Genomic DNA, 14,706 nt, shown 5'->3' with positions numbered 1-14,706 from the left:
ACCAAAAGCAAGAGCAAAAGTTGGTCGGGCTTTAAGAACTTGCAATAACTTTGAAGCAAAAGAAATCACGTTTGTCTCCCGCGCTTTTTCCTTTCGGGTGCCGCACTCACCTCTGCGGACACGCGCCGAGCTCTCGCTGCAGGAACCCGTCAGGCCTCGGTGGCTGTGAGTTCACGCTCCTCTCCCCGGGGAATTGAAAGAATTGCTGAGGAATCGCAGAAATGTTTTCTGGAGCCTTTCCCCTTCGGTGCCCCTGTGCTGTGTGTGGGACGAGGGCAGAGGAGCCTCGGGCTGGAAAGGGGCAGGAGAAAGGCAAAGGGACCCGCCGGTGTCCCCAGGGCACCGTGGGGAACACAACGGACACCGCGCGGGCACGGGGAGGTGAGGAGTGACAGTCTGGGCCAAAATCCCAGCTCACCCCAGGGAAATAAGCGAGGGACATTTTGGAGGGGAAAGCTGAGGTCACGAGTTCACCCAGCCCGGCCACGTTGTGTTTGCGCAAAGCGGCACCAGAGGTGAAGGTCAATCCTGAGCCAACCCTGCTCAACCTCTAAGTCCCAGAATAAATTCTACAAGCTGTCCACTGAGGGACTAAAAATACACAAAAGAGAACCAAGAGCATTCCGAGAGCAAACCAGAAGGTTCCTGGCAATCCCGTTGCAGCGATGTCACAGCCTTTTTGACAGAGCTGTAAGATTTTTATTTCAATGCTGCGTTTCTCTGCTGGGATCATTCACTCCGTGGGCTGTGGGGATTTTTTGGGTTTGAACTCCCTCACGGTGGCCCTGACACTGCTCAGGAGCTGGAGGAAGAGCAGAGCCAGCGCTCCTGGCAGGGGCAGGGAGTTTTCCCCCACAGCAGATCCAGCAGCTGCCCTCCAGCCCGGCCAGGAGGGATCTGCTTTGGCTCCTGGCTGCTCCAGGTGACATTCCAGCAGCCTCATCTCCCATCCAGCCCGGCCAGGAGGGATCTGCTTTGGCTCCTGGCTGCTCCAGGTGACATTCCAGCAGCCTCATCTCCCATCCAGCCCGGCCAGGAGGGATCTGCTTTGGCTCCTGGCTGCTCCAATGACACTCCAGCAGCCTCATCTCCCATCCAGCCCGGCCAGGAGGGATCTGCTTTGGCTCCTGGCTGCTCCAGGTGACATTCCAGCAGCCTCATCTCCCATCCAGCCCGGCCAGGAGGGATCTGCTTTGGCTCCTGGCTGCTCCAATGACATTCCAGCAGCCTCATCTCCCATCCAGCCCGGCCAGGAGGGATCTGCTTTGGCTCCTGGCTGCTCCAATGACATTCCAGCAGCCTCATCTCCCATCCAGCCTGGCCAGGAGGGATCTGCTTTGGCTCCTGCAGGGACAGAACATGTTCAGCTGCTCCAGGTGACATTCCAGCAGCCTCATCTCCCATCCCTGCTCCTGCCCCTCCGGCTCTCAGCTCCCTCCCCACCCGGAGCTCAGGCTCCAGTTAATGTTTTAAAGCAGGACAAGGCGGTGGCTGGATGTGCTCCCGGCCTGTGCTGAGGCAGAACATCTCTCCTGCAGAAGCTCAGCTCCTTTCAGAGCCTCGGCATGTCCGTTTTCCTCAGGAAAGGGATGCACATCCCTGCCTGCAGCACACCTCCAGTGGGACCCACCTGTGAGAGTTTTCCATCCCTTCTGCACCTCCAGCTGGCTCCCTGGAAATCTCCGAACATCATCGCACTCGAACCTCTGATTTCAAGGCATCTCCGAGGCTCTTGCTTGGCATTTAGTACCCGTGAAGGAAGATTGCCTTGGCTGAAATGCTGCTGGTGAATGATGGCCTCAGGCTGGAAAAGAGGGAGGAGATTTGGGGTGGCTGGAACATACCTGGCAGCTGTGTGGGAGCTCGGGGAGGTCGGCAACAGGGATTGCCGTCAGAGCCCCTCTGCAAACGGCCCGTGCCTCCATTCCCAGGTAATGCCAGCCGTTCCCTGGGGTCCCTGTCGGCTGTCGCTGTCGGCTGTCCGGGCTGAAGCATCCCTGCGTGCCTGTGGGGAGCAGCCCCTGGCCGAGGAGCCGCGGGCAGCCCTTCAGCCGTGTCCGTGCCAGCGCTGTCCCGTGCGCCGGTGCCCGTGCCGGGACGTGCGTTCGGCACGCTGCGAGCCACGGGCAGGGCACGGCAGCTCCCGCCCCGCAGAGCCAAGGACAGGAGGTGCTCTCTGCCCTTCGGGGGCTCCGGCGCCTCCAGCCCCGCACCGGGCACAGCCGGAGCGGGAGCAGCGGCCCCGGCGGAGCGGCCGCTCCCGGCCGCGGCGCCGCAGCCCCGCTCGTCCGGCGGGGCTCCCCCGGGGATGCGGACACGGGGCGGGGGAGGCGGGCGCTGCTGCTCGCAGGGGAGCGCGGTGGCCACGGGGCTACCGGGGCGGGGGGGCTCGGCATCCCGCGGGGGCTGCGGGGCGGCTCCGTGTCCGCCCGCGGGGCCGGAGGCGGCGCTGCGGGAGCGGCGGTGCCGATGGGGTCCCGGCCCCGACGCAGCCCCAGCTCCCCGCGGCCACAGCGAGAACGGGACCCGAGCCCCGGCGGGACCCGAGCCCCGGGCCGGCCGCAGCTGGAGCGGCGGCGCCCGTCCCGGAGCGGCTCCTCCCGGCCGCGGCGCTGCCGGTCCGGATCCCAGCCGCGATCCCGCCTCGATCCGCCGGCCCCGGCACCCCCTCCCTGCCCGCCGAGGAAGGAGCGGCTCTGCCCGGCTCCCCCAGCAGACACCGGCGGGCCCAGGACCCAAATCCCGATCCCGATCTCAGCTGAGCGCCTCGGACGCCGCGCAGGCCGGGAGCTGCCCCGATCCGATCCCCGCACGGAGCTCCGAGCGCCGGTCCCGCCGCAGTCCGTCCGAGCATCCACACAGAACACGGGGCGGGCGCGGAGCCGCCGCCATTTACGGGCGGGGGGCGGGGCCGGGGGCGGGGCCAGCACAGGTGCGCGCACAGGTGCGCGGGGCCCCAGCGCGCCTGCGCGGGGCGGGGCCGCGGGTATTTAAACCGCGGGGCGAGCGCGGCGGAGCCATTTGGTGCTGGGCGCTCGGAGCGGGAGGTTACGACCGGTCGGGCTCCATATCTCTGTTTCTTTTGCTTTTCTTGCGCGTTTCTTTTCTTTTGTATTTCTTTTTCTCTGTACCTCTCCTATCTACCCTCCTTTCCTCCCCTCCCCCACCCCCTACACCCTCCCCCCCCCCAAACCCCCCCCCCTCCCTCTCCCCCCTAGCCCTCCCCTCCCTCCCTCCCGGGCGGGCCCCCCTACACCCCTTTCCTTGTCCTCCCTCTCTATTCCCCTACTCACCCCTACACTATCCTGTCCCTCCATCGTGTCCCTGTTCCTTCCCTCCCCAGCCGGGCTCCCCCGTGCCCCCTCCCCCTGCTCCCCCCCACGCGCTCCCGGTTCCTCCTGCCGCCTTTCCGTGATGCCTTTCCCCCTCCACACATTCCGCCTCCTTCCCCAAAGCTGCCTTCAATCTTTCTTTTCCTTCACCCGGCTCTCCCCCCAGGCCCCTCCCCAGCTGCCCTGCACACCCCGACCTCTCCCCACCGGCCCCCTGTCCTCGTCCCCTTCCCCTCGACTGCCGCTCTGCTCCCCTGTTCTCGTTCCCCATTCCCCTTTTCCTTCTTTCCTCGCAGCCGCGGGGCTCGGGGCGCCGCAGAATAAAGCCCAGAGGGCCGGAGCCGGCGCCCCCCGCCCTCGCTGGGGTCCCCACACGGGGCCGGAGCCGCTCTGCGGGTCCCCCCATTGCAGTCTAATACACGGCCCGACACTGCCGCGGTGCGGCTTTCCCGACATCACACTGGGGGTCGGGCTGGGGGTCGGGAGGGGGTCCTGGGGGGAGGAGGGTGGGGGGGTTAGGAAGGGCCCCCTCCGGAGGAGGGGGTCCCGGGGGTGGGGGGGGCCAGGGTGGGCCCCCTCCGGAGGAGGGGGTCCGGGGGAGGGGGGCGGGGTGGAGGGGGGGCCTTCCCCCCTCCAGCCCCGCCCCCTCTCCGGGACCCCCTTCTCCGGACCGGGACCCGGGGGGTGGGTGGGGGGGGGGGTGGGGGGGTGGGGGGGGTGGGTGGGGTGGGGGGGGGTGGGGTGGGTGGGGTGGGTGGGGGGGGGGGGGGGGGGCGATGGAGGGGACCGCCGGTCGTGTGTTTTTTTATTTCTGTTCACGGCGCAGAGTGACGTGACCCCCTCTGCTACCCCCCCCCCACCCCACCCACCCCCCCCCACCCCACCCACCCCCCCCCCCCCACCCCCCCCCCCCCCCCACCCCCCCCCCCCCCGGGTCCCGGTCCGGAGAAGGGGGTCCCGGAGAGGGGGCGGGGCTGGAGGGGGGAAGGCCCCCCCTCCACCCCGCCCCCCTCCCCCGGACCCCCTCCTCCGGAGGGGGCCCACCCTGGCCCCCCCCCCCCCCCCCGGGACCCCCTCCTCCGGAGGGGGCCCTTCCTAACCCCCCCACCCTCCTCCCCCCAGGACCCCCTCCCGACCCCCAGCCCGACCCCCAGTGTGATGTCGGGAAAGCCGCACCCCGGCAGTGTCGGGCCGTGTATTAGACTGCAATGGGGGGACCCGCAGAGCGGCTCCGGCCCCGTGTGGGGACCCCAGCGAGGGCGGGGGGCGCCGGCTCCGGCCCTCTGGGCTTTATTCTGCGGCGCCCCGAGCCCCGCGGCTGCGAGGAAAGAAGGAAAAGGGGAATGGGGAACGAGAACAGGGGAGCAGAGCGGAGCATGCGGGAAGGTGGGGAGGGAGGTCGGGCTGCGAGGAAAGCGGGCGGGGAAGGGAAAGACCGGCAGGGGGAAAGAGGGACGGGACAGAGGAGGGAAGAGAGAGGGAATGGAACGGAGCAGCGGGGCAGGGACAGGTGAGGGACGAGTGGGGGGGTCGCATTTGGGGGAGGAGGGAGAGTGGGTTTAGGGGAGAAAAAACAGAAATATGGAGAGAAGGAAGGAAGGGTAGATGGTGGGACGGGAGGGGAGGCCGAAATGGGACGAGAAGGAAAAGGAGGAAGACAAAGAAGGGGAATAGGAGCAGAAGGAAGGAAGAGTAGAAGGGGGCACAAAAGGGGAGCGAAAGCAGTCGGCTTTGGGGAGGAGAGGAAAACGGGGGAAAGGCAGGGAAAGAAGGGGAATGGGAGCAGGAGGAAGGAAGAGTAAAGGGGGGGAAGGAGAGAAGGGCGAAGCTGCGGAGCCCGCACAGAACCCACCACCCTCACTGCGCTCCGAGTGAGCAAATGGCGGCTGCAGCGATTCCCGGCACTTAAATAACCTCGGCCCCACCCCACGCAGGTGCCCCGCGGTCCCGCGCACCTGAGCCAGCGCCGGCCCCGCCCCTGAGGCTCCGGCCCGGCCCCGCCCCTGAGGCTCCGGCCCGCCCGGGATGGAGGCGGGGCCATCGCTCCCGGCCCGCCGGGATGGGCCCGGGGCTGCCGCTTCGGCTCCCGGCGGTGCCGCCTCTGCCCCGGCGGGCGGGTCGGGGTCTCTCTCGGGCCGGAGCACCGGGGCGGCGCCGGGGCCGAGCCGGCGGCGGCGGCGATTTCCCGGGGCTGACCGAGACCGGCCGGGGCGCGGGGACCCCCGTGCCGCCCCAGCACCCCCAAACCCCGCCGCTCCCCGCCGTGCCAGGGAATTTTCTTTTTCCCGGTGCAGGCCGAGACATTTCTGTGAGAAAACTCAAAAGTCAGGGGTACGGGGTCTGAGGGGAGAGAAGAGATTCTGGTATAAATCCAAAACGCGTTGTGAAAAACAACATGGAAGAGCTCATTTGCTCTCCCAGCCCGGTTTCTGTGTGACCGTCTGTGATTCCAGCTGCTCCGCTGGCACTGGCAGCCTGCGGGGCTCGAAGGACTTGCCAGGTGCCCAGCACGACAGAAAAGAACGGGAGAACTCCCCGGCTCTGGCAGCGGAGCCTCTCGGCAGTGTCCCGAAAGCCCCGCAGTGCCAGCATCTCTGCATGGAAGCTGAGGGGCTCCAGCGCAGCCCCTCTGCAGCGTTCCTCTGCAGCTGGCACTGCCCAGCGCCCCTGACCAGGGTTTGGGGTCCCTGCACAGCCCCCGGCGCAGCCCCCTGGCTTCTTCCAGCTCCCTTCAGCCAGGATGATTTTCTCGGGGGTAGGAGCACCCAAAGCCAGCGGAACTGGCCTCAGCCACTTTCCGTGGGATCTCTCCTCTTCCTTCCTCACCAAATTCCCACTGTCAAAACCCAGCTTGAGGCACAGATCCCCATCCCCTCAATCTCTCCAAGGAATTGGGCTCGGATTTCCCAATCCAGCAGGGCAGAAATGCTCTTGTCCTTACCGTGCATCCTAATTGCAGTAATGGCTTAAGAAATAATTGAAAGAAATTAAAGGAATGAAGAGAAATTAAATAAGAGCTGCCAGCTCCAACTAAGGGATGCTCAAACCCCTTACCAACAATTCGCTTTAATTAACCGACTCAAACAAAGTAATCAACACCACATTGATACAGTAGGATTCTTTTTAATCGAGTTATAGATAAATATTGCAGAATGTAAAAACCTTTGTAAATCCAGAAACTCTTTCAAGAGATAGACAGGGCACAGCTGCAGAGAGTCTTGGGGAGTTCAGGGGAAAAACCCCAAAGTTTTCAGTGTTTAGCATCTCCCACCCTGTCGTCACTGACAGCAAACACGGCTTCAGCCTCGGGAAAACACGGAGAGTCAGGGATTTTACAGATCCTGGTCTCACCTCAGCCTCTCAGCAGGTACAGTCTGCAGGGAGAGGGAAGAAAAAGGGTCAGAATGGACAGCCTACTTCCAGAAAATCATCACCATTCATAAAGCACTAAGCAGAGCTGTAAGAACTTCCCCAAAGGTTCATTTCCCTGCGGACTGAGGGCTCTCAGTTGAAGCACGGGCTGGACCTGCCACGGACAGACTCCAGGAACCCCAGAAGTAAAAGCCACTGGGCCAATTCCAGAAAACATTCCAAAATCAGGCTCCTAGGATGTGACCATCTCCTCTCTCACCTGGAGGTGGAAGCACAAGGAATGATCTTCCCTCCTGTGGGTTTTCTGGGATCTGCAGTGAACCGCAGGGGGAAGAAAACAAAGCCTGAATATTTCGCACGACTGGAACAGAAAAGTGGGGAAAAGGGAGGCAGGGGCACTGCTGGGGTGATAACTGGGATCCAGCCTCTCCACACCAATGGAAGCAGAGACTGAGTGACAGAGCCTTTGGGACCACTTTGCTGGGATTCATAGGAAAACGGGTGAGTTTTATTTTGGCAATAAAGCCAAGCTGCTTCTCACCTCATCAGCCGGGTACAGCAGCAGCACCCGCAGGAACCTGGCCAGGTGGCTCTGCCTGGCAGAGGGCTCCCCACTTCCTGGGAATTGTGTGCTACAGGGCTGTGCCACTGGCCATTAAAACAGTTCCCACCTGGCCCTTCACAAAGGCAAGGTGCTTTTTCCATACAGCAAATGGTTTTTGAATTAAGAAGGTAACACTATACTCAACTGGAGAAGAAAAAAGTGAGAGCTGTAAAATTTTCCCACGCCAGGCAAAAAAGAAAGCCAAATCAAACCAAAACGAAAAGTAGCATAACAATGAAAAAAACCCCAAAACATATCAAGCATATTTCAAGAGAGTTTAAATCTGAATGAAGTGATTTACTTAGAGGCTTGAAAATCTGCCATGCTGCAAAAATCTAACTGCTGCAATAAAAGCCTTTTCTTACATCACATTTTAGCCCTGAATTTGCAAAAACCCCTGCCAAACTAACAATTCACCACATACAGTTCTTGAGTCATTCCTGTCCTTGAGCACGAGTCAAGCTAAAGTTATGGAGACAAGAAAAACATAAGTGACTCAATGCTGCTCCTTTGGAAATTACAGAATCAGAGGGAGGGTTTTCCTTAGCTTAGGAAAAATGCACAGCCAGTTCAGCAGATACTGAATAGCAGGGAAGTCAGGAGATACGTGCTTTGCTGTCAGAGACAAACATATAAATAAATATTTACATTAAGCCAGAGGTCTACAGATGGTCTGATCAGAAGTCTTGATGCAGAAAACCAGCCCTGGGGTATCCTCTTAAGGGACACAGGAGGAACTCCTTGGCTGGGACACAGCCTCGCTCAGCGCTGCTCCCATGGCTCTCGGCTCTTTGCCAGTGCTTGCAGTGTCCCCGGAGATCCCAGAGGATGGCAGGGCCAAGGCTCCCGTTCGCTCCTCCGGCACTCAGCGAGTGTTTCCTGCCACGCCCCCTGTGCAGAGCAGCCACGCGCGGCTCGCCGGTGCTCAGCCCTGCCTCCAGGGCTTTGAATGGCACATCCACCTGCAAAATAGGCAGGGAGAGCTTCTGGCTCACACGCGGGATTTGACAACACAAAGAGCACGCGTGGGTGTCAGAAAGGGCTCAAATCTCATCTCACACCACCGAGAGGGGGAATGGAACGGAGCAGCGGGGCAGGGACAGGACAGGAAAGGAAGGAGCCGGGTTTGGGGGGGACACGGAAACGGGGGAAAGAGAGGTAACTGAACACGGGCAGGGGCATGGAGCGGGAGAGAGAGGGACAGGAGGGGATCCTCCCGGCGCCCCGGCTCCGCCCCGGCTCAGCCCCGCCCGGGCTGCTGCGCTCGGCAGAGCTCGGCTCCGTTCGGCTGGACTCGCCTCCTCGGCCAGCTTCGGCTACTTTCGGCCACGCTCGGCTATTTCCGGCCGCATTCGCCTCCATTCGCCTCTTCGGCAAAGCTCGGCTCGCCTCGGCTGAACTCGGCAAAGCTCGGCTCCGCTCGCCTCCTCGGCCCCTTTCGGCCGCTTTCGCCCACGCTCGCCTAGTCCCGCCCGCTCCCGCCTCCATTCGCCCACTCCCACAGCTCGGCTCCCTCCGCCCGGCCCCGGCTCCCTCCGGCTCACACATTTCCTCAGGGCACCTCAGCACAGGTTGCACACAGAAGCTGTGGCTGCCCCCGGATCCCTGGAAGTGTCCAAGGCCAGGCTGGACAGGGCTTAGAGCACCCTGGCATGGTGGAAGGTGTCCCTGCCCATGGCAGGGGCTGGAACGGGACGAGCTTTAAAAAAAGGTGCCTTCCCATCCAAACCCTTCTGGGATTCCACGAATCTGTGAACCGCTCCCGGCAGAAGGGCTACATTTCCATTGTGCTTCGAAAATGCTGCTGCAAGAACACGAAGAGAGATTTCAAATACTGTTAAAGTGGCACAACCACATCAAAAATTACGTCTGGGGGTAAAGTGGCAACTCTGCAATTCCAACCTCTGATACCAAGGACACATGGAGGGCTGAATCCTGGAGGTCCTTACATGACAGGATTTCTAGAGTTATCCGTCCCCAGTTTGCTGCTTAGGGTTAGAAAAGGTGGAATTCTGTTCTTAAGGGGTTACCACGTACCATCAACGTGAGAGACGGGGATGCTGATGTTTGATCAGAGTCCTGGAGCAGCCTGGAGCACGCTGGCTTCCCGAACCAGGTCTGCTGCCTTGTCCGTGTAGGGGTAGGGCTTTGTCCTCAGCCTCAGCAGGATCTGTCAGCAAAGGAGGAGAGAAAAGTAGAGTGCACCGGCTCCCAAGTGTGGGGGAACCATGTGCTGCTAAGGAAGACCACGTGCTGAAAGTGGTTGGAAGCCGGGCGGGTTTTGGGAGGACAAATTCCATATTACTTCTGCAGGATTCTGTCTACAGTTCCTGCTCTACAAACCAAATACATCAAACGACAACAACAAACAAACAAACAAAAAAACCCCACATTAAATCAACAACAACAAAATAATTACTCCTACCTCAATAACCCCATACTGCCCCAAACCATTCCAAGGAGGGCGGCAGGAGGGGCTGGCAAAGGCAGGGCCCCGCCGGGCCCCCCTCGCCGCTGCCATCCTTCTCCAGCGCCGCCGCTGAGCCGCCTTCAGCCCAAAACCCACCCAAAAATACCCCAAAATCGTCCTAAATGCCCCCAAAAACCCACCCAAAACTACCCAAACCCTCCTAAAAATATCCAAAAAACTCACCATAAAATGCCCCAAAACCAGCCCAAAACCCTCCCAAAAATACCCCAAAAAATCCACCCAAAAATATCCTAAAACCCACCAAAGAATACCCCAAAGCCCTCCCGAGAATACCCGAAAACCCTGCCCATAAACACCCTGAAACCCCAAATTAACCACTCTGAACCCCAAAATATCCCTGAGCTCCTCATACCCCAAATTTTCCTCCCCAACCCCCAAATTCCCCCCCGACCCCCAAAATTCACTTCTGGGTCTCGTCCTCGGGGGCCGGCGGCTGCCGGGGCCCCCCCAGGCCCGCGGGCGGCGCCCCCAAACCCGGGGGGAGTTCGGGGTCCGAGTCGGGGTCGTCCTCATGAGCCACCAGCCTGGGGACCCAAAAACCGGGGGGAACCCCGAATCGGGGGGGGGACCCAAAATTGGAGGGGGTTCTGGGGGGTTCTGGAAGGTCTTTGGGGCATCCCAGGAGGACTTTTGGGGTCTCAGGGGGTTTTGGGGGTCCCAGGAGGAATTTCAGGGGTCCTAAAGGGAAATTTGGAGGTCCCAGGGGGAGTTTTGGGGTCCCAAAGAGAATTTTGGGCGTCCCAGGGAGGGCTTTGGAGTCCTGGGGAGAAGTTTGGAGGTTTCAAGGGGTTTTTGGGAGGAATTTTGGGGGTCCTGGGGGGGGGTTGGGGTCCTGAAGGGAATTTTTGGGTTCCCGAGGCTGTTTTTGGCGGTCCCGGGGCTGTTTTTGGGGGATCCCGCCGGGTATTTTTGGGGGTGCCGGGAGTGTTCTTGGGGTCCCCCCTCACCAGTCCACGGCCGGCTCCACTCCCCGGTTCCCGGTCAGCGCCAGCGCCTTCGCCCTGCGGGACCGGGGGGCTCCCGGTTATTTTTGGGGGGTCCCAGAGGGTTCTGAGGGGTCCCGGGGGGTTTTTTGGGGGTCTCGGTGGCGTTTTGGGGGTCCCGGGGGCTCCGGGGCCTGTCCGTGTGTCCCGCCCCCCCCCAATCCCATTCCCGGTGCCGGGTCCCCTCCGGCTGCTCCCGCCCGCCCTCCCCCGCTGTCCCCCCGGTGCCGCCGCCCTCAGCGCGCCGGGCCCCGAATCCCACCTCCAGCAGCGCCTCCAGAGCCGCCCGAGCCCGGTCCCACCGCCCGCCGCCATCACGGCGGCGCCGGGCTCCCGACACGTGGGGGACGGCGGCCGGCGAGGGACAGAAAGGCACAAAGCGTTCCGGTACGGACGGCGGCCGGAACGGGACAGAAAGCCTCCCTCGCCGCTGCCATCCTAATCCGGCGCCGCCGCGGAGCCGCCTCCAGCCCTCCCCTCACTCACAGACATCGCCCCGCTCGCCGCTCGCTGCCGCCCCTCGCCCCGTCTCGGTGATTTTGCCGGGCGCTGGCTGGGGGGCTGCAGTACCGCCCTGTGCCCACAAGGCGGCAGCACTTTTCAAGCGAGTCCGCGCCAAGCCACTCCCAAGAGGGCGGCCGGGTTGCAGTACCGCCCTTTGTCCACAGGGCGGCAGCACTTTCCAAGCGAGTCTGCACCAAGCCACTCCCAAGAGGGCGGCCGTGGGCGGCGGGGTTGCAGTACCGCCCTGTGCCCACAAGGCGGCAGCACTTTTCAAGCGAGTCCGCGCCAAGGCACTCCCAAGAGGGCGGTCGGGCTGCAGTACCGGCCTTTGTCCACAAGGCGGCAGCACTTTTCAAGGGAGTCCGCGCCAAGGCACTCCCAAGAGTGCGGCTGCGGGCAGAGCGGCTGCACTACTGCCCTTTGTCCACAAGGCGGCAGCACTTTTCAAGGGAGTCCGCGCCAAGCCACTTCCAAGAGGGCGGCCGGGCTGAAGTACCGCCCTGTGTCCACAAGGCGGCAGCACTTTTCAAGCGAGTCCGCGCCAAGCCACTCCCAAGAGGGCGGTCGGGCCGCAGTACCGCCCTGTGTCCACAAGGCGGCAGCACTTTTCAAGCGAGTCCGCGCCAAGGCACTCCCAAGAGTGCGGCTGCGGGCAGAGCGGCTGCACTACTGCCCTGTGCCCACAAGGCGGCAGCACTTTTCAAGTGAGTCCGCGCCAAGGCACTCCCAAGAGTGCGGCTGCGGGCAGAGCGGCTGCACTACTGCCTTGTGTCCACAAGGCGGCAGCACTTTTCAAGCGAGTCCGCGCCAAGGCACTCCCAAGAGGGCGGTCGGGCTGCAGTACCGGCCTTTGTCCACAAGGCGGCAGCACTTTTCAAGCGAGTCCACGCAAAGCCACTCCCAAGAGGGCGGCTGCGAGAGGCGGGGCCGCAGTACCGCCCTTTGTCCACAAGGCGGCAGCACTTTTCAAGGGAGTCCACGCCAAGCCACTTCCAAGAGGGCGGCCGGGCTGAAGTACCACCCTGTGCCCACAAGTCGGCAGCACTTTTCAAGCGAGTCCGCGCCAAGCCACTCCCAAGAGGGCGGCGGGGTTGCAGTACCGCCCTTTTTCCACAAGGCGGCAGCACTTTTCAAGCGAGTCCGCGCCAAGCCACTTCCAAGAGTGCGGCCACGGGCAGAGCGGCTGCACTACTGCCTTGTGTCCACAAGGCGGCAGCACTTTTCAAGCGAGTCCACGCCAAGCCACTCCCAAGAGGGCGGCTGCGAGCGGCAGGGCCGCAGTACCGGCCTTTGTCCACAAGGCGGCAGCACTTTTCAAGCGAGTCCGCGCCAATCCACTCCTAAGAGGGCAGCTGCGGGCGGCGGGGCCGCAGTACCGCCCTGTGTCCACAAGGCGGCAGCACTTTTCAAGCGAGTCCACGCCAAGGCACTCCCAAGAGGGCGGCTGCGAGAGGCGGGGCCGCAGTACCGCCCTTTTTCCACAAGGCGGCAGCACTTTTCAAGCGAGTCTGCGCCAAGGCACTCCCAAGAGGGCGGCGGGGTTGCAGTACCGCCCTGTGTCCACAAGGCGGCAGCACTTTTCAAGCGAGTCCGCGCCAAGGCACTCCCAAGAGGGCGGCCGGGTTGCAGTACCGCTCTCTGCCCACACGGCGGCAGCACCGCGCCGTCCCCGCCGGCACGGCCTCGGCAGCGAACGCCCCAAAGCGTCCGCGCGGGAAAGAACGGAACAAAAAGCCTGCCTGAGACCCGATAGGAACTGAAAGAAAAAAGCTTTACTCTTAAGCTGCAGTTCAACACGCTTTATTTTTATGTTTTTCATATTTATATTCACATTCGGATTTGCAATGGATATTGATGGAAAATTATATTTTCATAATTTCTTACATTTATTCCTATTATATTTTATTTCAGATTTTTATACGTATCCTAATGGATATCTTAATAGAGGTCAGGGGAGGGTGTGTGGCTGGGGGCGGGGCCAGGGGAGGGGGTAAGGACAGGGGTGGGGGTTAGAGGGTGGGGTCAGCATTGGGGGAGGGGGGTCAGCATTGGGGGCGTGGTTAGGGGTGGGGTCAGGGTGTGGGGGAGGGGGTGGAGGGTGGGTCAGGGAAGGGGTTAGGGTAGAGGGAGGATTCAGGGTGGGGGTGTGGCTACCAGACAGACCCCTCCCCTACCCCCCCTATACATATATATATAAATATAAAAATATTGTCAGGCGCAGCAGTGGAAAATTTGATGCTACCAAGGAGTAAAAATTTTTATTTTTACTTTGATGCTCCCAGGGAGTAGAAATTTTTATTTTTAAAGTTGTTTTTCTTTTTTTTTACTTCCTCGGAGCACGGTATTTTCTACTCCTGCTTTTTTATTCTAAGTACAGAAAGGGGAAAAAAGAGAGAAAGAGGAGGAGAGAGTGAGAAGAAGAAGAAGAGGAGAGAGTGATAAGAAGAGGAGAGACAAGAAGAAAAGGAGAGAGGAGGAAGACGAGAGAGCGAGAAAAGGAAAAAGAGAGAGGAGGAAGATGAGAGAGTGAGAAGAAAAAGAGGAGAGAGGAGGAAGAGGAGTGAGAAGAAAGGGAGAGAGATGAAGAAGAGTGTGAGAAGGAGAGAAGAGAGCAAGAAGAAGAGGAAAGCGTGAGAGGAAGAAGAGAGTGTGAGAAGGAAAGGAGAGAGTGACAAGAGGAAGAGAGAGGAGGAAGAGGAGTAAGTGAGAGGAAGAAGAGGAGAGAGAGAGGAGGAAGATGAGAGAGAGGAGAGAGTGAGAAGAAGAGGAGAGAGGAGGAAAAGGAGAGAGTGAGAAGAAAAGGAAAGAGTGAGATGAAGAGGAGAGAGTGAGAGGAAGAGAAGAGAGTGAGAGGAAGAAGAGAGAGGAAGAAGAGGAGAGAGAGGAGGAAGAGGAGAGAGGAGGAAGAGCAGTGAGTGAGAAGAATAGGAGAGAGGAGGAAGAGCAGCGAGTGTGAAGAAGAGGAGAGAAGAGGAAAAGAGCGAGAAGGAGAGAGTGAGATGAAGAAGAGTGTGAGAAGAAGAGAACAGTGAGAAGAAGAGGTGAGAGTGAGAAGGAGAGAGGAGAAAGAGGAGAGAGGAGAAAGAGGAGAGAGTGAAAAGAAAAGGAGAGAGAGATGAAGCGAGTGTGAGAAGAAGAGAGGAGAGAGTGACAAGAGGAAGAGAGGAGGAAGAGGAGTAAGTGAGAGGAAGAAAAGGAGAGAGAGAGGAGGAAGATGAGAGAGAGAAGAAGAGGAGAGTGAGAAGGAGAGAGGAGGAAGAGGAGAGAGTGAGGAGAAAAGGAGAGAGATGAAGACGAGAGTGTGAGAAGAGGAGAGAGTGAGAAGACAGGAGAGTGAGAAGACGAGGAGAGAGGAAGAAGAAGTGAGAGGAGGAAGAGGAGAAAGTGAGGAGAGGAGGAAGAGAGTGAGAAGAAAAGGAG

At 60.7% G+C, this 14,706-nt stretch overlaps 1 long non-coding RNA gene across 1 annotated transcript; it reads right to left on the bottom strand.

Moving 5' to 3' along the window:
* Window positions 1-6,438: 6,438 nt before the first annotated feature.
* Window positions 6,439-8,210, bottom strand: LOC146763343 (uncharacterized). The gene is made up of 2 exons (XR_014951987.1): window positions 7,957-8,210; window positions 6,439-6,706 (listed from the first exon to the last, which is right to left on the bottom strand). It is a non-coding gene; the product is annotated as an uncharacterized LOC146763343 (long non-coding RNA).
* Window positions 8,211-14,706: the final 6,496 nt, after the last annotated feature.

The sequence above is a fragment of the Lonchura striata genome, chromosome 1A, assembly GCF_050655825.1.
Source record: "Lonchura striata isolate lonStrDom1 chromosome 1A, ASM5065582v1, whole genome shotgun sequence".
NCBI classification, from domain to species: Eukaryota; Metazoa; Chordata; class Aves; order Passeriformes; family Estrildidae; genus Lonchura; species Lonchura striata.
Note: the sequence above shows the minus strand (reverse complement) of the source record. Positions and strands in the feature narration are given on the sequence as shown.